The following is a 23,424-nucleotide window of genomic DNA, read 5'->3' as shown; positions in this document are numbered from 1 at the left end:
GATCTGAGGGTACAAGGTTTGGGGTTGCTGGGTTTGGGGGTTAAGGGATTTGGGGTTGTAGGTTTGGGGTTTTCAGGGCCTGGGGGTGCAGGGTTTGCAGGTGCAAGGTTTTGGGGCTCTTTGGGGAGGGCAGGATTTGGGGGTGCAGAGTTTTGAGGTGCAGGGGTATTGAGAGAGAATCTGGGGGTGCAGGATTTTGGGGTGCAGTGTTTAGAGTAGCAGGATCTTGGGTTGCAGGGGTTTGGGGTGAAGGGTTTGTGGGGCAGGATTTTGTGTGCAGGGTTTGGGGAGCAGGATTAATGGATTTGGTGGTGCAAGGTTTTGGAGTGCGGGGTTTGGGGGAGCAGAGTTCAGGGGTGCAGGGTTATGGGCTTAATGATTTGAGGGTGCAGAGTTGTAGAAGGCAGCGTTTGGGGGTGTAATGTTTTAGGAGGTGAGATTTCGGGGTGCAGCATTTGGGGTTGCACGTTTGCACGTGCAGCATTTTGGGGAAGTACTTAGGGTTGTGGATGCAGGTTTCGCATGTTCAGTATCCGGGCATGCAGGATTTTGGGGTGCAGGGTGTACAGAGAAGGATCTGATGGTGAAAGATAAAGGGGTGGAGGTTTTGGGGAATTTGAAGGAAAATGGGTTTGGGGTGGCAGGATTTGGGGAGGCAGAATTGGGTGTGCAAGGTTTGGGGTTTCAGAATCTGGGGGTAAAGGGTTTGGGGTTGCAAGGATTGGGGGAGGGATTTTGGGTGCAGATTTTGGGGGAAGGATATGAGGCTGCAAGTTTGGGGGAGGGCAGGGCTTGGAGGTTCAGGGTCTGGGTGTGCAGGCTTTTAAGGTGCAGGATTTGGGGTTGCCTGATTTGGGGGTTCGTGTGTGTGTCACAAACCCCATTGGAAAGTGTGTGTGTCTCAAACCCCATTGGACGCCGTGTGTGTCACAAAACCTATTGGAAAGCGTGTGTGTCACAAACTCCATGGACAGTGTGTGTGTCACAAACACCATTGGCCAGCGTCTGTGTCTCAAACACCTTTGAACTGTGTGTGTGTCTCAACCTCAGTGGGACAGCGTGTGTGTCTCAAACTCAGTGGGACAGCGTGTGTGTCTCTCACCCCATTGGACAGCGTGTGTGTCACAAACCATATTGGACAGTGTGTGTGTCACAAACTCCATGGACAGTGTGTGTGTCACAAACACCATTGGACAGCGTGTGTGTGTTACAAACCCCATTGGAGGGCGTGTGTGTCACAAACCTCATTGGACAGTGTGTGTGTCACAAACCCCATTAGATAACTTGCGTGTCTCAAAACCCATTGGACAGTGTGTGTGTCACAAATTCCATTGGACAGACTGTCTGTCACAAACCCTATTAGAAAGCGTGTGTGTCACAAACCCCATTGGACAGCGTGTGTTTCACAAACCCCATTGGACAGTGTCTGTGTCACAAACACCATTGGACAGCGTGTGTGTGTTACAAACCCCATTGGAGGGCGTGTGTGTCACAAACCTCATTGGACAGTGTGTGTGTCACAAACCCCATTAGATAACTTGCGTGTCTCAAAACCCATTGGACAGTGTGTGTGTCACAAATTCCATTGGACAGAGTGTCTGTCACAAACCCTATTAGAAAGCGTGTGTGTCACAAACCCCATTGGACAGCGTGTGTTTCACAAACCCCATTGGACAGTGTCTGTGTCACAAACACCAATGGGCAGCGTGTGTGTCACAAACCCCATTGGACAGCGTGTGTGTCTCAAATCCCTTTGGACTGTGTGTGTGTCTCTAACTAAATGGGACAGCATGTGTGTCTCACACCCCAATAAAAAGTGTATGTGTCAGAAACCCCTTTGGACAGCGTGTGTTTCACAAACCCCACTGGACAGTGTGTGTGTCATAAACCCCACTGAATACCTTGTGTATCTCAAAACCTATTGGATAGCGTGTGTGTCACAAAACCCTCTGGACAGTGTGTGTGTCACAAACCCCGTTGTACAGCGTGTATTTCAAAAACCCCATTGGACAGCGTGTGTATGTCACAAATCCCATTCGACAGTGTGTGTGTCACAAACCCCACTGAATAGCGTGTGAATGTCAAACTCCATTGGACAGCGTGTATGTAACAAAACCCATTGGACAGCGTGTGTGTCTCAAACCCCATTGGACTGTGTGTGTGTCTCAAACTCCATTGGATATCGTGTGTGTCAGAAACCCCATTGGACAGCGTGTGTGTCTAAAACCCCATTGAACAGTGTTTGTGTCACAAACCCCATTGGACAGCGTGTATTTCACAGACCCCTTTGGACAATGTGTGTACTACAAACCCCCTTGGAGAGAGTGTGTATCTCAAACCCCATTGGACAGTGTGTATGTCTCAAACCCCATTTGACAGCGTGTGTATCTAAAACCCCATTGGACAGCATGTGTGTCTCAAACCCCATTGGATAGCGTGTGTGTAACAAACCACATTGGAAAGCGTGTGTGTCACAAAACGCATTAGACAGTGTGTGCGTGTCTCAAACCCCACTGGAGGGCAAGTGTGTCACAAACCCCATTGGACTGTGTGTATGTCATAAACCCCATTGGACAGAGTGTGTGTCACAAACCCCATTGGGCAGCGTGTGTGTCTCAAACCCCATTGAACCGGTTGTGTGTCACAAACGCCATTTGACAGCGTGTGTGTCTCAGACCCCATTGGACAGTGTCTGTGTCACCAATTCCATTGGACCGAGTGTGTGTCACAAACCCTATTGGACAGTGAGTGTGTCTCAAACGCAATTTGACAGCGTGTGTGTCTCAAACCCAATTGGACAACGTGTGTGTCACAAACCCCCTTGGACAGCGTGTCTTTCAAAAACCCCACTGGACAGTGTGTGTGTCATAAACCGCATTAGAGACCCTGTGTATCTCAAACCCCATTGGACAGCGTGTGTGCCACAAAACCCATTAAACAGCGCCTGTGTCACAAACCCCTCTGGACAGCAAGTGTATCTCAAACCGATTTGGACAGCATGTGTGTCTCAAACCCCATTGGATAGCGTGTGTATCTCAAACCCCATTGGACTATGTGTCTGTCACAAACCCCATTCGACAGAGCGTGTGTCACAAGCCCCATTGGACAGAGCATGTGTCACAAGCCCTATTGCACAGCGTGTGTGTCTCAAACCCCTTTGGACAGTTTGTGTGTCACAAACCCCATTGGAGGGCATGCGTGTCTCAAACCCCGTTGGACAGAGTGTGTGTCTCAAACGCCTTTGGACAGTGTGTCTGTCACAAACATCACTGGAAACCGTGTGTGTGTCACAAATGCCATCGGACAGCATGTGTGTGTCAAACCCCATTGGGCAGGTTGTTTGTCTCAGACGCTATTGGACAGAGTGTCTGTCACAAACCCCATTGGACAGTGTGTGTGCCTCAAACCCCTTTGAACAGGGTATGTGTCAAAAACCCCATTGGGTAGTGTGTGTGTCACCAACTTCATTGGAAAGCGTGTGTGTCACAAACCGCATTGGACAGCGAATGTGTCACAAACTCTATTGGACAGCGTGTGTGTCACAAACCCCATTGGACAGTGTGTGTGTCACAAATTCCATTGGACAGAGTGTCTGTCACAAACTCCATTGGACAGTGTGTCTGTCACAAACCCTATTAGAAAGCGTGTGTGTTTCACAAACGCCTTTGGACAGTGTGTGTGTCAAAAACCCCATTGGAAAGCGTGTGTGTGTCACAAACCCCATTGGACAGTGTGTGTGTCACAAACATCACTGGAAAGCATGTGTGTGTCACAAAAGCCATCGGACAGCGTGTGTGTGTCAAACCCCATTGGATAGATTGTTTGTCACAAACGCTATTGGACAGAGTGTCTGTCACAAACTCTATTGGACAGTGTGTGTGTCATAAACCCCATTAGAGACTGTCTGTATCTCAAACCCCATTGGACACGTTGTTTGTCACAAACGCAATTAGACAGCGTGTGTGTCTCAAACCCCATTGGACAGGTTGTGTGTCACACACTCTATTGGACAGCGTGTGTGTCACAAAGCCCTCTGGACAATGTGTGTTTCACAAAGCCCATTAGATAACTTGTGTGTCTCAAACCCCTTTGGACTGTGTGTGTGTCACAAATTCCATTGGACAGAGTGTCTGTCACAAACCCCATTGGACAGTGTATGTGTCACAAACCCTATTGGAAAGTGTGTGTGTCACAAACCCCATTGGACAGCGTGTGTTTCACAAACCCCATTGGACATTGCGTGTGTCTCAAACGCTAGTGGACAGCGTGTTTCTCAAACCCCATGGACAGTGTCTGTGTCACAAACACCAATGGGCAGCGTGTGTGTGTCACAAACCCCATTGGACAGTGTGTGTGTCTCAAACTCAATGGGACAGCGTGTGTGTATCACACCCCAATGAACAGTGTGTGTGTCACAAACCCCTTTGGACAGCGTGTGTTTCACAAACCCCACTGGAGAGTGTGTGTGTCATAAATCCCATTGGATACCTTGTGTATCTCAAAACCCATTGGATAGCGTGTGTGTCACAGACACCGCTGTACAGCGTGTTTTTCAAAAACCCCATTGGACAGCGTGTATGTAACAAAACCATTGGACAGTGTGCGTGTCACAAACCTCATTGGACAGCGTGTGTTTCACAAAGCCCATTGGATAGCGTGTTTGTCTAAAACTCCATTGGACAGTGTGTTTGTCACAAACACCTCTGGAAAGCGTGTGTGTTTCACAGACGCCATTGGACAGTGTGTGTGTCTCAAAGACTTTTGGACAGGGTGTGTGTCACAAATCCCATTGGATAGTGTGTGTGTCACAAACTCTACTAGACAGCGTGTGTGTTACTAACCCCATTGGACAGTGTGTGTGTCTCAAACTCCATTGGACAGCGTGTGTGTCTAAATCCCCATGGGCAGTGTGTGTGTTAAAAATTCCATTGGACAGCGTGTGTGTCTCAAATCCCTTTGGACTGTGTGTGTGTCTCAAACTCAATGGGACAGCGTGTGTGTCTCAAACCCAATTGGACAGTGAGTGTCAAAAACCCCATTGGACAGCGTCTGTTTCACAGACCCCATTGGACAGTGTGTGTGTCATAAACCCCATTGGACAGCGTGTGTGTAACAAACCACATTGGAAAGCGTGTGTGTAACAAACTCCATTGGACACTGTTGGTGTCTCAAACCCCAGTGGACAGCGACTGTGTCTCTGACCCCATGGACAGTGTATGTGTCACAAACACAATTGGATACCGTGTGTGTCTCAAACCCAACTGGACAGTGTGTGTGTCACAAACCCCGTTGGACAGCCTCTGTTTCATAGACCCCATTGGACAGTGTGTGTGTCGTAAACCCCATTGGATACTGTATGTATCTCAAACCCCATTGGACAGTGAGTGTGTCACAAAGCCCTCTGTACTGTGTATGTGTCACAAACCCAACTGGACAGTGCGTGTTTCAAAAACCCCATTGGACAGCGTGTCTGTGTCACAAACCCCATTGGACAGAGTGTGTGTCACAAACCCCACTGGACAGCGTGTTTGTCTCAAACCCAATTGGACAGTGTGCGTGTCACAAACCCCATTGGACAGCGTGTGTGTGTCACTAACCCCATTGGACAGCGTGTGTGTCTCAAACCACTTCGGACTGTGTGTGTGTCTCAAACTCAATGGGACAGCGTGTGTGTCTCAAACCCAGTTGGACAACTTGTGTGTCACAAACCCCGTTGGACAGCGTGGTTTTCACAAACCCCATTGGACAGTGTGTGTGTCATAAACCCCATTAGAGACCGTGTGTATCTCAAACCCCATTGGACATCGTATGTGTCACAAAACCCATTAAACAGCGCGTGTGTCACAAACCCGTCTGGACAGTGTTTGTGTCACAAACCCCATTGGACAGCGTGTGCATCGCAAACCCCATTGGACAGTGCGTGTGTCTCAAACCCACTTGGACAGTGTGTGTGTCATAAACCCCATTGGATACTGTGTGTATCTCGAACCCCATTGAACAGCGTGTGTGTCATAAAACCCATTAGAGAGTGTGTGTGTGTCTCAAACCCGACTGGAGGGCGTGTGTGTAAAAAACCCCATTGGACTGTGTGTCTGTCACAAACCGCATTGGACAGAGTGTGTGTCACAAAACCCATTGCACAGCATGTGTGTCTCAAACATGAACTGCACGCTAGTGGAAGACAGCCATAAATATAATTTATATGAAGCCATGTTTTCATGGTCTTCTTTAGTGACCTCTCTGAAGAAGCTCAGCTTCAGACTGGATGAGTGCTCTCTTGCTTGCCACTGGGAGGCAACTCTGGAGATGAGGAATGGGAACTTCTGGTAAAGACTCAGAGGTCAACAATCCTATAGATGACTATATTTATTTTTGTAGAAAGTTCTGTAACATTCACCTTTCTTTGAGTGTGACTGTGGTTCCTGCCTCATCTGTTCTGCAACTTTTCCGTAATTACATTTCTTCTCTGATTCATTGGGTCAACATAAAAAAAAGGTGTTGAAAAGATCACACACACGTATTTAAAAGAGGAGAAGATATAATAGCAAGTAGAACTAGAAATAGTTATTCTTTGAAATTTCAACAACAAAAGTCCCACCTTTATGGTAGTGTATGCTGTACTGATACAAAATTAAACGATGTCCATCAAGGGGACCTTAAAGCGCCCTCAGAATGAATATTTCTAAAGGATTTATTTGCTAATATAGAGATCCTGACCTAAATTTCCCCTGCAAATACTGGTATGCTATGTATAATGAAATAAAAGGAGATAATCACGATGCAAAGACTGCCAAAAGAATAAGTATTGGGTTCTGAATGAGACAGCTCACCTAAATATAATTTTTTTAAAAGCATAAAAATGCAAAATAATTAAAGGTAATATATACTCTGAACTTGGAAAACAGTGATGGACTTGTCAGCACTGCTTACCTTCAGGCTGACAAACTTTTAAAGGTGCATGGAAGTACCTAGAAATTCAACTGGTAATTTGACTTTCACTGATAACTCAGCCACCATTTGGACCAAACAGATTTGATGATGTAGACCCACATTCTGCATCTGTAATTCTGGGGTAACGCCCATGGTTGAGTGACACTGCTGTAGATTTACCCTTTTTAATTGTAAGTGAAATTTTCCTGGCAGGTGCAGATGATGATGATTCTCTTTTCTCTATTTCTCTTTTAAACATAAGTAGCATAGAACAAGTTTAAAAACAAAACAGACAACAACAACAACAACAAAACAGATGAAAACAACAACAAACAAACAAAACCAACCAAACAAACAGAAAACTACCACCACTGACAAAAAAGGACTAATATGAAGTATGTATAGATGCTATTTTAAATTATGTTGAACAAGAATTTGGCAAAAGATATATATAAGAGAAAGATGTTTAAGTTCTAATAGCTGGAAGCCTACAAATCTAATTTGGATCGATCCAGGCTGTAAATAAAGTTGAGATTTTATCACAGTTACAGGAATTAAATGTTGGAGCAAACTCTGTAGAATGTGCGTCAGATTCCTTGTTGACTGATAGGTTTAAATCTTTAAAAGTCTGGATATTGTTTTTACCAGGGGTACTGTAAGTCATTCAAAAGCTCTGCTTTAAATGTAAGAATCAACTGACAAAATTGTACAGCTTTTATTCAAAATGAGGCAAATCTCTGTGGGTGTTTTTTTGGGGGGGTTGTGGATGTTCCAAGTGTTTCAAGTGCTGATGGAATAATTTTTGTAGATGCCATTCTGCTTCGAAGAGAAATACATTTTCTGAGAGAAGGCGCTGCAGCATTTTGCGAAAGCATGCAGTTTTAGGTTTAACATGTTGCCATAAACATTTTGATCTATATCCAAATGGCATTTGTTGGGAGGTTTGGGTCCTAACTCCATCAGGCAGGACTAAGTAGCTGAGCAGCAAGTAGAAGTATTTATTTTGTAGCATTGTACAATAAGCTATGTTTTTCCAGTCAAAGTTTTGAGTGTTTGAGTTTGGTATAGGTGTATACATCTACTACCAGCATATGTACACCACAGCAGGATAACTAGTGTATCAATATTTATATTAAAAGTGAAAATCAGAGGGTAGTCTACATTCTTGATACATCCCTTTGGATTAAGTTGCTTAGTTCCTGCTACTAGAAACACACTTTAGAGTTAGCTGAATTTTCAGGAACAGCATTATAATTTTCTTTCCTGTGAGTTATTAGCCAACCAGTGTCTATGTGGAACTTGAGCACTGTGTGCATGAGGTAGATACTTTATCGTATGCTAATGATATATATATATATATATTTATGGCCATCCACCTCTTTCCCTTTTTGTTTTGGGAGTTGATGTTTCAATAGCCAGTATTCTAAGACCATAAAACATTGCAGGCCATTGTTGGCAGCTGCCTGGTGCTATTTTCAAATGTGTAGGTGGACAGAGGCAAAGGACAAATGGGCGATTTCATGGTTAAGCAGGTGCTGCTGATTAGGATAAAGTCTAAAATTCTGGCCTTATCCCAGTTATTTTAATATAGTTCTAAAAGGGATGGAGCTAGTCTTGTATGTATTTTATAACTGTTTCCCTGGAGACAATCTGTGTGAGCTGGCTAAATTCTCATAAACACATACTAATAAATAAATAAATAAATTCATAATTAATGGGACTGACTGGTTTTGGCCTGTCTGCCACATGTGCCGTTCCTCTGAAGTGATGATTTACAGTTCTTACAGACTGTGTTTGTTTTGGGGGCTCTTCAAGTGAGACTGAATACTGTAAATGATTTATAAAACTGTGGCTGTGATTATTTACTGACAATCCAAATGCACCAAGTAAGGATTACAACATGGTTCATATTACACAGACTGATAAATTTTAAAATGAGAGATTATTTGGGATAAATACTCCAAAGTTTATTATTATTCATATCTCCCTGGTAGCTGAAGCTGCTGTACTCGCATTATAATTATTATTGTGTTGCAATAAAAATAAAATAGTTACTTATAACGTGTCTTTTCTAGTCTATATCACCCGGTTGTTTGTACCTACAGATAACAAGCAGTGATGTGACTGATTCTCCTTCCATGTGTACCTTTATGAATCAGGCATTCACCAAAGAAAACACAGCCACCATGGTACAGATCAAGTATGTGTGGGCGGAAGGAAGGCAGGTAAATAGTGATTGAGCACCTATTAGTAGTGGTGCAGGTAGCACAATGTCACCCAAAATAAGACTAGGTACAGTTACATGTTTTGTAAGTGTGGTGTGAGATATATAGTAATTACGGGTTGCAAGTGGGAATCAGCTTATCTAATGCAATGAAGTTTTAACTAATACTTAAATCACAGTATTGCTAATCGTTCCCTCACATTTTAAAATTAAAAAGTAAACAGTTAAGAAAAGGGTAAGGGTGTTGAGTTTGAGAGATTGGAACAGGTTACCATTAATTCAACTCTGCGACTTGCAAAAGCTTTTTTTGTATAACTGTGTCAATCTTGAGTGTTTACTTGGTTGACTTTGCTCCCTCTCGTGCTTACATTTTTTCATTTACTAATTTGGGGATTAAATAAAGAAATAGAATAATGTCTCAACCAATAGTTTAGGTAGTCTGCCACCTTCATTTCCTGCCCTGTAGAAACAGCCTTGGCCTTCATTGCCAGGATTTGGATTGAATGTGTCCCCAGTTTGATGAAGCCTATGGCTTTACACATGGTGAAAACATCCTTCTGAAAAACAGAATTTTTTTTTAATGTGAGAGGTATCTAGTAGGTTGTCTTTTCAGGGGACTATCTGTGCACACATTTACACCTACAAAAGCTCAGCTCTGTATAAATGATGTATAGTGAAGGGTATTTTCATTGATTTCATTGATTAAGACACAATGCCTGATTTTAATTACAATAGCATGGTAGCCCAAGGGTATTTTTATAATCAACTTTGGGGAGTGAGGAGGCTACACGATGTGATAAGCTAATGCTTAAGCTCAAGCACTTGAAATCACTAGTAAGAGTAAGACCCTTACTATTGTCACTGATTATAAAAAGTAAAAAGGAGACACCACCTTCATCAGTAATTCTTTTGTGTGCCACTGTTCCACACGTGCGAAATGGAGGTACTGTATCCATATAACAAATTAAAACACACTTAAAACCATTCTGTGTTTTCTCTGCGATGAAATTAATGAAAAAGTGATACTCATAATATAAATTATAACTATGTTGTTATGAAAGTAAGGAAGACTTTTGTTACCAGCCTCTTTGACAGTTTTGTTTTTGCTGAAGTCTCTGCCTTAGGACATGATTACAGATTTCCATTCCATTCAAGTTTTATGAATTAAACAAAACAGAGCAGAAATAAAACAACATAAAACCTTGATAGATTAATAAAGCAAGTGCGTAAAACTGTAAATCACCGAGGACAGAATGGTAACTCTTTAAACTTACTGTGCACATTCTATTATATTTACATTTAAAGTGTTTTTTTTTCATCTCCACACTTCTGTTAATACATTTATCAAAACGTGGAAGAAAAAACAATCAAGCTGTATTTCATAGTATTTGTTAGAAACACACTAATTTATATTGAAAGCAGAGGTTCTATTCCATGTAGAATGGCTGCCTATTCATTGAATATCTATCGCTAGGCAGACATGTCAAGCAACTTATTCTTCAATTATAAGTGAATCAATTTTTTTACAACATGATAGCAGGCCAGAAGGTTTCTATGGTGGAGCACTTGCTGAGATAGGGAGCGAGATCTACTGTAAATAATGTTATCACTCTAGCTACAATAGTTTTTTAAATGCATCTTCTACTACCTTCAACATATAAATCGATTCATGAAAAAAAAGGCATAATGTATTATGTTTTTCTTAATATTTCATAATATAGCGTGTCCATTAACCATAATCAAAATCTCTGTGACTGTTAAATCTTTTAACTATACACACAACAAGAAATCATATATGCAGTGCTGTGTTTTCCATACTAGAGTTATAGTTGCTAGCAGTGTCTTTGGAACTTCTTTTTTCAGGTTATGATGGTAATACAGTTCAGTTTCACTGTTTTGGTTATTACTGTGATTTTAAACAACTTGACTTCTAAATAAGTTGAACATATTTTTAAAATCTTTTTCCTTGCAGTTTATCTTGCATCACTGCTGAGGCACTTCTACTCTGTCAATAGTGAAAGTTGTAGCTATCTGATTAGCTTGTTATTGCAGGCCTGTTCTGAAAATAAGCTCAAGTAATTTTTTCAAGATTAAAAAAAAAAAAAAGCCTAACACTTTTGCTAAGTGCATGTTATTTTTACTCATTATTCAGTTAATCTTAATTTTCTGGGAAATTTATTATGCAGAAATTTATCTACAAGTGTGTGAAAGCTGGTGTTTTTAAGTAGTAGGCTTGCTTTCAGGTCCAGTGAGTGTAAAATCTTAGCATTTCATGAGGCTTTATGTTTGAACCATTGTAAAACAAAATGGTGAGGTTATCAAGATTGTTTTTCCTCTGTTTTTTTGTTTTGTTTTTTTTTTTTTTTTTTTTTTTTGTGCCAAGCTGTGGAAAACCTTGATGTCTTATTTTTTTAACAGAAAATCATAAATCAGTCAAAAAAAAGTTTACAGAGGAGTCTGGGTCTCCTCATAAAAGTCCACAATATAACTTTACCTGATAGTAAAAATCATGGACCCGACAGAGGTAGCATTTTATGACATGTGATAATTTCCCCTCTCCCTGCCAGCCTATCATGTCATGCACTGCCAGCAATAAAACTTCTCTTATCCTCTACTGTAAAAGAAAATCATCTTATCACGTTTTCCTCTTTTAATATTTCCTCTGTTCCAATAGTCCTAACCACCTTTTATTTCAGGTGTTTCCCAATTAACATATCTCTTTAATCTCAAAGGCAATGTCTTCTGCTTTAGAGTGTTATTTTATTTTCAGACAGGGAGAAGAATGCATATTGCTGAAAGACTGGATATATGAGTTTGTCTACTAAATCACATTGTCTTTTTGAGGCACTGTCATGCCCGGTTACTACTTACTTCACATTCTTACCTAGTTCAGTACTGCAAGAATTTCAGAGCAATGTTTTGTTTAGTCTAGGGTTTCCTAGTGGCAATCAGTTTTGTAATTGATAATTCACTGATAATGAGGAAATTATTACATATTCTGAGACTAATGGGTAAAAGAAGACGATATTGATTAGATGATCTAAACTATGGTCCGGGCTCTGGACATTGTTCACTGTAAGCTGATTTGTTACTACTTCCTATTCTCAGCTTAATTTCTGGCTTTTAAATTGCATTAATCTAAAAATCTAATTCGACTTATCTAGATAAGGTATTTCATATTAGAGACATTATATTCAGTTAGAGGATCATGTTAGAGCAAGTGGAAGAATAAGATTTTTATTTAATTGTGAGCATGAGAAGGTATTGTTGATACATGACCTCTCCTACAATGGGGTCCAAAACCTGGACATTTTGGTCATGTATCATTTCAGGTTAATTTCAAGCTTAGAAAGTTTAGTCATATGTTACTGCTGAGAATATAAAAGTAAGGGTTTCACAAGTTCCTAGAAACCTGTAAGAAGGGTGTGATGTGGTACTGCCTGGTTAGGTAAGCACACTGTGATCAATACATCTTATTTCTACTTTCAGAATCTGTTTGGCAATGTTCATCCTCAAATAGTCTTTAAAAAATCCCCTAGACTTTCAAAAGACTGAGTGCAAAGGTGATTAAATTGATTATTGCACAAAACTGCGTGTAATGAGAAAAAAGTTGGGAGAAAATGCTGACTTATCATGACAGAGGGGGGTTACTCCTGGAGGGACATAGTAACATGGTCTGTGACTTGATCTGTACAACATATGTGAAGGGAGTTACCAGCAAAGCTACAGATCAGACTCTGCAGATTATACTTTATATTCTAAACACAAGATGTTTTGCTGTGAAGAGTCCTGTTACTGAGTGACAGGGCAATAAAATGGCAAATGAAATTCAGAATTGATAAATGCAAAGTAATATTCTTGTGGAATAGTAGTTTTAAGTTTATAAACGGTGGTGAACTCTAAATTTTTCTGTTCTGATCCAAAATTAAATGGCAGTTTGTTTGACAGCTCTGTGAAACCATTGGCTCAGAAGCAAACAGAATTTTAAGAACATTAGCTGAGGAATAGATGCCGAAACAGAAACCATGCCAACAGTTCCACTACATTGCCTACGAGAGTACAACACTTGAATACTGGGCATTACTCTGGAGCCCCCATTCTGAAATGTGAAAGTTAAAAGTGTACAGAAAGAATTATGAGGATTATCGAAGTGTGGAGTTGCTTTCACACAAGGAGATCTTACTTGGACTAACACTATTCATCCTGGAAAAAAAGGAAGTCAATCAAGGTAGGGTATGATATATGTTTCTAAAGCATGAGTGTTAAGAAAAGAGTGAGGATGCAGTGGTCACAATCCAAGTACTAAGCACATTGAATGAAACAGCAGATTTAATACAAAAAACATGCTTAAAACCCAACAAATTTATTTAAAACAGATAAAAGGAGGTATTTATTCACACTGGAGTGAAATTAAATTGCATAAGTGATTCTGAATGCCAAAACTTCAGATGTGTTCAAAGAAAACCTCAACTAATTCACAAAGGAAAGTAATACCACCATCTTTGACACAGAAATGTTACTGCACGTGCTTTTGAAAGGTGGTAAGGTTTTCTGAAATAACTATCACTGGTGGTTTTCTTTCTTTTTTTTTTTACACCTTCTTTAGGCATTGACTCTGGCCAGTCAGAGGTGGGATACAAGGTCATATGGACCTTGTAAAACAAGGGGGACAACGTGGACCTTCTAAAACAAAGGAATATATATGTAATTAGAGTAGGGAACACTGTCATCCTTGATATCTCTAACTTTTCGTGTGTGCTTTATGTCGTCTTCCTACCACAACTGTCCATAATACGATTTCGGAAAAGACACAAAACTGAGATCCATTTTCTGCTGATAAAGATGAGTAATACTGCTTTCAGGATGAGAAACCAGCTAACTGGAGAACAGATCTGAAATAGTTTCATTGAACATCTCTTACCCAATTTTGTCAGGTGATTGATTTTTTTCTTCTTCTATTTCACTCTAACTTTTACTGACTTTTATTATTTTTTTGGTAAAGATTACTGGCTTGTGTCCTAATACTGGATTATACTGTAGTCTCAGGAGCCAAAGAAGTCGATGACTGATGAAGGTGTCCAGAGCTGCTTAAAAGTTACTCCAAAAATGGCAAAATTAAATCCACAGGGAGAAATAAATATCATTTTTGGCCTAAGACATTTTCTAGGGTTTTTCTACATTTGATTGTCTTATATGTTGAAATTTGTGGACTATGATTTTTTTCGGTCTTACATGACAAAACAAGTTTTTGTTCCATAGTTAAATCTTGTTCAGAGGCATTTCTTTGAACTAAGCATCTGAATTAGAACTTAAACATCCTTTTTATTAGTTGAAAATGTCACTTCTCAGTTCTAAGAGAGGAAGCACATTTGGTAGCAAATGTTAATAGGCAGGAGCAGGTCTTGTATTTTGTAGCTACACTGCATTTCTTCATATCAAAATGTTATGGAGCTCAAAGATGTTGCCTGCCAAAACTCCTGGAGTTAGTATTCTTTAGTTGTCCTTTACTTTGATTGACATATGTTGGAAAGTCTATAAATAAATAATTGAGGTTCTTTGCAAGGTTCATTTACTGTTACGTCCAATATATGCCTTGCCAGAATGTTTGAGTGGTAGGTTGTTTTCACTCTGAGTTATTCTGAGCTACTTAAATATATTGAGAGGAACTTTCTCTCCACTGCTGTCCTCAAGCATAACACGTCTGTTCTGCACCTCAAAGAACAATAAATGACAGGAAAGGTATCTTTTGTGCAAAATACTTAAACTATTCTTGATGCATTATTTACATAGGCTAATCTTCCCAAATCAAAGCATTTAGTGGTGCACTCTAAAATTTGTGTCAACTGTTACCTTTGCTTAATGTTTTTAGCCTAAGAGGTTTATAAACACAAATTGCTGATGAGGCAAAATTTGAAGTGTTTATTCTTCAAGATGCATTAATTCCTTACAGACAACAGTTTTGATTATGCTACTAAAGGTCATGCTTAAAAAGTTGTAAATGTGATTTACACAGAAATGAGCAATCATGTTAATTCACTCATTTAAAACTTGTTCAGCAAAAGACAGCATTTTCAGCAGGAAGATGAACCAGGAAAATTTATACAGTGAGGCTAACCGCTGTCATCTTCTTAACCCTTTCATTTCAATAACTGATGAAAGTTCACTCTTGGTTTTGGTGAATTTTATTATCCAGTTTTTCTGGTAGAATGACTTCAAATGATTAGTGGAGGACTTCAGTCTTTTTGGTTGACAAGACCTGGACCCTGTCTCTTCATCTCCTATTATTAGTGGTTTGTGTGTCCCCTTTTTGCCACTGATTGTCAGACAGATCTTTTGACAACTCAGAAGACTACAGATCACTTTATCGATCTACAGATCTAAGAGGAATATATAAATGTATATTCAATGTATTGTTTTTACTTTTTATTTCGTTATTTTACCTTTAATCTTTAAAGTGCACAGTGAGCAGTGCCACACAGGCACAAGCTACATAACTCTAATTTTCTCGTAAAATTTTTCACAGCAGCAACACATTTTTCATTTCTTCTTAAAACAGTTTGCATCAGTATATGTATACCTTCTCTATTACAGAAGCAAAAGCTGAAATAAGTTTTGCATTAAGGCTCGTTCTTTCAGGGCTGTTAAAGGAGACATATTTGATTGAGGTGAAATAATGTGAAAAAACACTTTGCTGGCATCTGTTGACTCCACCTACTGCTTGCTGCAGGTACATAGTGCAGGGTTTCCTTCTTTTCCCTTCACCACTCTTTATATAATGTAACCAATTGTGTTGGCTGGTGCAGCAAAGTAGGAGGCGAGCAGTGAACGTGACTCCATCCACTCCTTGGTTATTGTCTCTTTGCCAGGAGGGGGCAGGGAATAGAAAAGACTCCGAAAACCCCACAATAATAAGCCTGCATTGTGGGGCAACCATGAAAACAAGATACAGTTCTCTCGTCTCTTGATGTTGTAATCCTGTCAGCTTTCATTCACTCTTATAGTGTTGTAGCTCTTTATGTTCGTATATGCCTACATGTATTTAAATAAACCATTAATGTTCTGTCTTGAAGGACTTCTTCCCAAGTACAATTTTTACTATAGTTTTGTATTGTAAAATTTACACTTTAATTGAGACTGCTAAGAGAAATGCTACAGTGTCTTGTAGGTGAAGAAATAATTATTCATAGGAACAAATTCATTTCTCAGCTACTAAAGCTGAATAGCCCCTATCTGTGTGTTCTGTTGTTGTTTAAATAATGCTCATTTCAGATGAACTCTTTGATTGTAAATGCTTTAGAATGTGCCCGAGTTGTTAAAATACATTTTCACTTGAGTACAAACTTTCCAAGAATAATCACTTCTGAAGAAAGAAAATATGAGACATGGAAACCACATAAGAGTGAAAAATGACAGTAAATATACCTATCCTATGATTTCTTCATTTATGCCTTCAGTTAGTTAGCTTTATTTTATGGTAGAAAATGATTTGCTGTCAGTGTATTCTTGTCACCATAACCATAGCTGAGCAACCATCTGAGCAGAGCACAAAACAGGGTAATCCTTATGGAATCCATGTTCAGCATCTCACATATAGGAGTTCTTGTTCCTGGAGTGCACTTTAAACCAGACCAGTGTTATGGCTGGACTGTGCTTTCCTCCATCTTTTCTTTCTTCTGGGGACTATGTGTTTCTTTTCAGTGTTAAAACATTTTTTTAAATCAAGTTTTAGGATTAAACATAGGATTCAGAAATTGCCTTATTTTTTTTACATTTTTACCAGCATTTTAAGACTCCTACAGAGTACAAAAGTACTCTTTTCCTCTCCAACATCTTCTGGTTTAAGTGCACAATGTTGCCCTGTGCCTTAGTGTATTAGGTGAGTTCATCAGTAAACTCTGAGCCATCGTTGTTAACATTCTCCCTGAACAAAAGAGCAGCCTTGATAAGTGTTTGTGCTCGTCTGAATTTGCACACCAGCGTTCTTCAAACTGAAAAGTCATTTGACCAGGCTGTGCATTCCTGATAAACACAGCAAATCTTAACAATGTAATATGTCACGAGCAAATATTGTATAGCTGGAAACAAACAAATGAGCAAACAAAAACCATCCAAGCAACTCAACCCCTCCTTACTTCACCTTGTCTATGACAGGAACAAATTATTTGAAAAAGGTGAGTCAATATTTCCTCCAGCCTTCTCAAAAAAAATGTACAAGATAATTAATTCAGGCATTTAGTGATGATGATAGAAGAATGACACCTAATATATGAGAGAGGCATATCTAAAAAAATATATAAACAAAGGAAAAAAAACCCCTATAGTCAAGCAGTTTTTCTTGTGACTAAAGATTATTATATATTAGTATAAACACCAAGGTTCGTAATAAAAATTGGAGGATTTTTATGACTCTGGTGTAGTACAGTGGAGTTGTCCGTTCCTATTGACACATCTAAACATGATGAAGAAAAGAACACCATGTATGCAGCAGGAAGGGAGAGGGAAACCTGTAATTCTTCTTCATCCTTCATACACTCAGCTTGCTGACCTTGTAAGTCTTTAATGAATATTTCAAGTGACTCTGCCTTCTCCCCAGAACAGATATGTTATCTCAAGGTGCTTCCCCGTGTTTATACTCGGGCAGTGTAATTCTATGTTGTTCTTTCTTTGGATTTTGACTCTTTCTACAAGGTATGATCAACAGGTCCAGCCCTAAAGGTTCTTGTGACCTACATGACAGAAAGGTGAAAAACAGCTAGTGATATTTTTGTGGAGCTGCTAAGAAGGAAGGCATTACATTAAATCTGTGTTTAGCATCAAGAATCTTCTAAATTTTGGCATAAATTGTATCTTTATTAGTGATATAAACATGAAACTATAAAGATTAGTACCTATTCTATCTCTTTATTTTTTGCCTAAAGCCTGGAGTTAAATTTGATGCTGTTATTAGAGATTTGTGCAATACAATACAAGAAAAAGATATATAATCCAGTGTTAACTAAAGTATATATTCTAGGAAACAGATAAATTGGCTGCTGAAATTTTGGAAATACTAGAAAACTTAAAATAATTGTCCTCAAATGAAAAAAAAAAAAAATCACTGTAGCTCTATATTGCATAAGATTTCCAATTTCAAGAAAAAAAATATTCTCAACCTTTGGGCATTTTTCTCCGGCTATGTGTGTGACTAAATGGGAAAACAAAGTGATTGATAAAATCTAGTTATTCTTTAACACTTAAAAAAGGCTCTGAACACATGTATTAATCTCTAGAGTGCTTTAATCATTATTTTAAGGTGGGCTATGATGAAATGAAAGTGAGTATTCAGTTTGGTCTGCCCCTGCAGATCCAAGAAATACTATTACCAATCCCCATTCATTTTAAGAAGAAATGAAAAAAAGCTGATATAAGATTCAGATTTGATCTACAGGGGGAAAAGAAAAAAAAATACAGCAGATCAGTTTTTTTAATATCAGATGCTTTATTGCAGAAGGGTGTAAATAAATTAATAAATATACCATTTTTTTCAGAGTTGCTGATTACAAGTAAGTGAAAAGTAGATGTTGGAGACACATGTAAGAATTATTCCTTGTAAGTCGCTATAGAGGAGTACAATAAATTCTTTTAATACGCATACCTTCTGTGAAACTCAGAGCAGACATCCCTTCAAACAGATTTTCTTAAATTGTAAGAAAGTCCTCTTCATTCCATAATCCTTGGGGGGGTAAAAAGTCCCCTAAAAAGCCCAGAAAATTCTAATACATCAAACTGTTCATTTCTTAGCTCAGTTTTTCAGATAATTTAATGCCTTTGGAAATCGCACGGAAGTTTTGACTGACAACATGGCATTAAACTGCATTTTAAGTGCCAAAAGAAGATGAGGCAACACCATTACCTTGTATTAAAGAGCAAGAAGAGTGTTCTACTGGGAGCATTATGGGAAATAATTTGCAAATGCTCTTCATGAAATTAGCTTTTTACCTCAGTTCTAGAATAAATGATAAAATTGTCTACAGAATCTGTCCTAAATCAGTAGTAGAAAGGTGCCCCTCCTAAATCTCAATAACTGTCTAGGCCAATCTTCAACACCTGGGTGCTGTTAGAGTTTGTGCTAATGGTTATAATGTGGAATCCTCTAAACCAGAGCTTATTGCTGCTTATCTAACATGGGCTTGAAGTGAGGTGACATAGTAATGAGTTGATACAAATTACTTTTATAGCTTTCACACTGCTTCTAGGCAGAGGCATGCAATCTAATGAAAGCCATTGTCTGCTTTTTTGATAAAATCTTAATGTGTTCCATTTGATAGAATACAACTGTTTGTTAAAATATTAGAAGAAAATGTGTCAGTAGTTTCTATTCTCTACTTTCTCTTACTTACTCCGGTTAGACAGAATTACTTACCTGGATTTACCAAAATAATTATGTTTATTTTGTGGATGAAAGCAAAACAAACTTCTGGATGATGCATGAGCACTTGTTATTATAACACAGACTAACTATTAGCATAATTTGCAGTTCTGTATACTAGCTAATGACAATTGGTGTGGCTTTACTTATGGCACATCAATTAATAGTTAAAGAGTATACCTGCAGACACTTGTACTTCTTGACACAGCAAAGCACAGTTACGACTATGTGCTTGATTCCTCCTTCATTTGAATCTGTGGGAAAGAAGGTTGGAATTATGTTGTTCTGAAAGCAGAACATGACTGTACATGACAAGCCTTTTAGACAAGAATAATTATGTTCTGTAAGCTCCAAAATGAGACAGAAAAATCTTGTCTCCACTTATGTAAGATGTTGCTTAAAAATAAGAGAAGGCATTTACAGATGACTCTACACTTGATGTAAAGAATTAGTAGACTTTATTTAAAATTTTTTAGTGTTGAAATTAGTGTGATTATTTCATTCAGCAGTTTGCTATAATAGGTGAAATAACTCTTTTTTAATATACATAAATACCTTAGCTGTGAACTTATTCTAAGGGAAATCTGACAGTAGTGCAATTACCTGGAAAAGTTGTAATTTCCTGTTAGACACCGAAAACTATGTAGTGCCTTGTGTCAGTATAAGTACTGAATTGCAAGTATAACATTTACAGTAGAACAGTAGCAAACGTCATTCTCTAGTTCACACAATAGTCTATTTTGAGGCAGTTACACAACTGGCACTATTCTGTTATTTACCTTGAAGCCATTATCATGTCATTTTTGGTTTATTATATTTAGCATATATCAAGGTAGATAAAGCAGCAACTATTTGAATTTGATATGCATCCTTCTGTGTGTTATAATTGCTGTGAAGCTAAAAAAAACCCTAAATTAGTAAGATTTCAAAACATTAAAAGTTAGGTTGTTTTACTGTTGGTTTTTTTTAGTGTTTCACCAAAACTCGTTGCAAATTCTTTCACTGCCTGAGGGAGATACTTAAAAGATTGCTTTAAAAATAGGGTTAAAATGAGTCAAACTTACTTTTTTTTATTTTTTTTTTCTGTGGATTGATGGAGAAGGTATTGCTTTTTGAAATTTTGAAAATGTGATTATTGTAATGCATGACATTGCTAGTATAGACTTGTTCAGGGCTTCATGCTACAAGGACTGCTCATGCTTAAGTTAATGTGTTAGCAACATTCCTGTTGAAATCAGTAGATGTAATCAGAGAATTTAAAATTATGTACATATGCTAAAGCTTTGAAGAATTGCATATCTGTTCAACTTGTGAACATTGTTATTTTTCTCAGTAGACGCACCTTTAGAAATGGAAAATTGTCTGAAACTCAGCATTTGATGAATAATCAATGTCTTCTGACTGCAGAAACATATCAGACACATTCTCACATTCAAATTTATGTGGAATAAAGTACACTATGCCTCTGCTGAAATGACAGAGAACAAGATTTTTTAAAATATAATCTTGCTTATCTTCATATACTTTAATGTTAGACTAGCTAAGAGCTGATGGCCCATGAGAACATTTGAAGTTGTATGGATCTTAAACAAGATCTGCTCGTGTCTGTTTTCTGTTCATGCACACATCTTTCAGTGTGTGTCTGTTTAGTCTTTTAGTACTCTGGAATTAATTCATTGGAATCCGGTGCTCAAGACCAAATGTATTTTGATGTCTGAATAACAATATCTGAAGCTCCTTGTTTATTGTGTTGATCTGTGTGGCCGACTTTAAAATATGCTTCCATAAGACCTCTTAGGACTTTGTGCTTTGAAAGTGGAATCAGTGGGAAAAACAAATCATTGAGATGTAAAAAATGAGGGTGACAAGGAGTATTCAACAGGACAGCTTCTCTTAATTGGGTCCATCTACATTGGAAGATCATGATTTCCATGATGACATTTGGGACTGAGAAATTAACTGGAAGGAACAGGATAGTGCAGTGCCAGCTGCCCCCCTGGGGTGGGGTTTAAGCATACCCTGACATGGGGAGATCCCAGAAAGACTGCAGACTGGATGTGTAAAGCAAGCAGCACCTTCAGCATAAGCTAAGTAATGTCTGGGAGTTGTTGCAATGTAGGATTCCCTGTCTTGTTACTCAGCTGCTGTAAACCTCATTCATGCCATTCCCTGCACCAAATCCATTCTTTGTCCGGGCAATGACAGGACTTTTTCTACTCCTCTTTGAATGTGCCTCTGTGTGTGCAAACATGCCTTTCCTTGTATCAGAAACTCTCCCTTTTCCTTCAGCGTTTGGTCCATGTGTTGTAAAACCCTCCTCAGGAGTTTTTGTGAACTTTCCTTTTTTTATGCTGGAGACATCCTGATAAAGGCTGTGTTCTCTCAGTTGGGTGCATTCTCAGAAGCCTGGCTTTACCCTCTGGTCAGACTTGACATGTATACTGAAGAGTATTCATATTCTGGGGAGGGTATAAAAAAAAAAAAAAAAGACTACACCACCTGCTGTAGTCATGTCATGTTATTTAATGTCAGTAGTAGTAAATAAGAGGGTTTTTTCCCCTTTGTTTCTTCTTTTATTTGGTGTGAGGGCATGAAGGGAGTTTATTGTTCGGTTTCTGGAGTCCTTTTTAGTTTGTATCCATGACACAGGTTTTTGTATTGCTGTTCTTAGAGTGTCTTTGCTGAAGACAGAAAATCCTTTTTTCACTTTTCATCCTATTTGCCCACAGAGCTGATAGTGGTGGTTTTTATGCTGTTTTGCTGCTGCAATGCATTACATTTATCATTAAGGAGGCTGCATGAGGCCAGATATCTAATTAATTACACTAGAAGGGCACAGGTTGAGGGAGAAAGGGAATACAGTTTCTGATGAGGTCAGGTTGGTGATTACATCTAGTGCTCTTCAGGCAGCCTTGTGCTAATCCACAGAAGCAAATCCCAGATACCTATGGGAGAAAGGCAAGTGGAGTCTTCTGAGGGTACATATCCGTGATGTTCACTAAAATAACACTGCTTTTTTTTTTCATACTGTTTTAGGAGACCATGCCTGTCTACTCAGGAATCTGCAAAACACTAGTACTTTCATGTAATATTATGGCTAATAAGTATACTTTCTGTGTCTGAAATTCCACTTCAGGTTGCCAGCAACATGTTCAGACATCGTTGTGTTGTGTTGTGTAGAACATTTCAGGCTTTTAAGATAAAAAAAGGTGATGGTTTCCTGGTAATTTGCATTTGTAGTTGGATGCCTGTTTGTGCTTTGGAAATTACTATTCTATGGTTCGGTCTAAATGAGAAATGATGTTGATAAAAGCTTTACTGGAGAAGGGGAATAATAAAAAAAATGAAAAAGTTATATTTAAAAAAAGCTTTTTAAATATATCTGAATTGGTCCTCAGCAAAACAAACAAAAAAACCCAAACAGATTTTTTAGGATTTGTTTTACAAAATAATTTCAGACTTTTTTACCTTTATGAAATTGAAGAAGTTTTAATGATGTTATTGTACACACCAAAAGTGTTCACTGATCTTTTTCTTTAATTCCCTATCTTATTCTCATTTTACTTGTTTTTGTGTTTTGTTTTGGGTTTTTTTAATCATATTACCAAATGCTCAAAACCCACATTCTGTATAATGTTTTCTCTGGTATTTGTGTGTGTGCATGGGCTGTCTGTAAGGAGTAGGGCATGTGGCAAGGCAGACCATGAGGGCACCACTGAGGGCAGCAAGAGTGACCTGACTTTCACCTATGAACAGGCACTGTGGCAGGATTCCTACAGTGTCACGCAAAGGCCGTGTTTGGTGGTGGCAGAGTTGGGGGGATGCAGGAGGCTTCATTTTCACCAGGCAAATGATAGAGGAA

This window comes from Nesoenas mayeri (assembly GCF_963082525.1).
Source record: "Nesoenas mayeri genome assembly, chromosome: W".
NCBI lineage: Eukaryota > Metazoa > Chordata > Aves > Columbiformes > Columbidae > Nesoenas > Nesoenas mayeri.
This window is presented reverse-complemented; position numbering follows the sequence as displayed.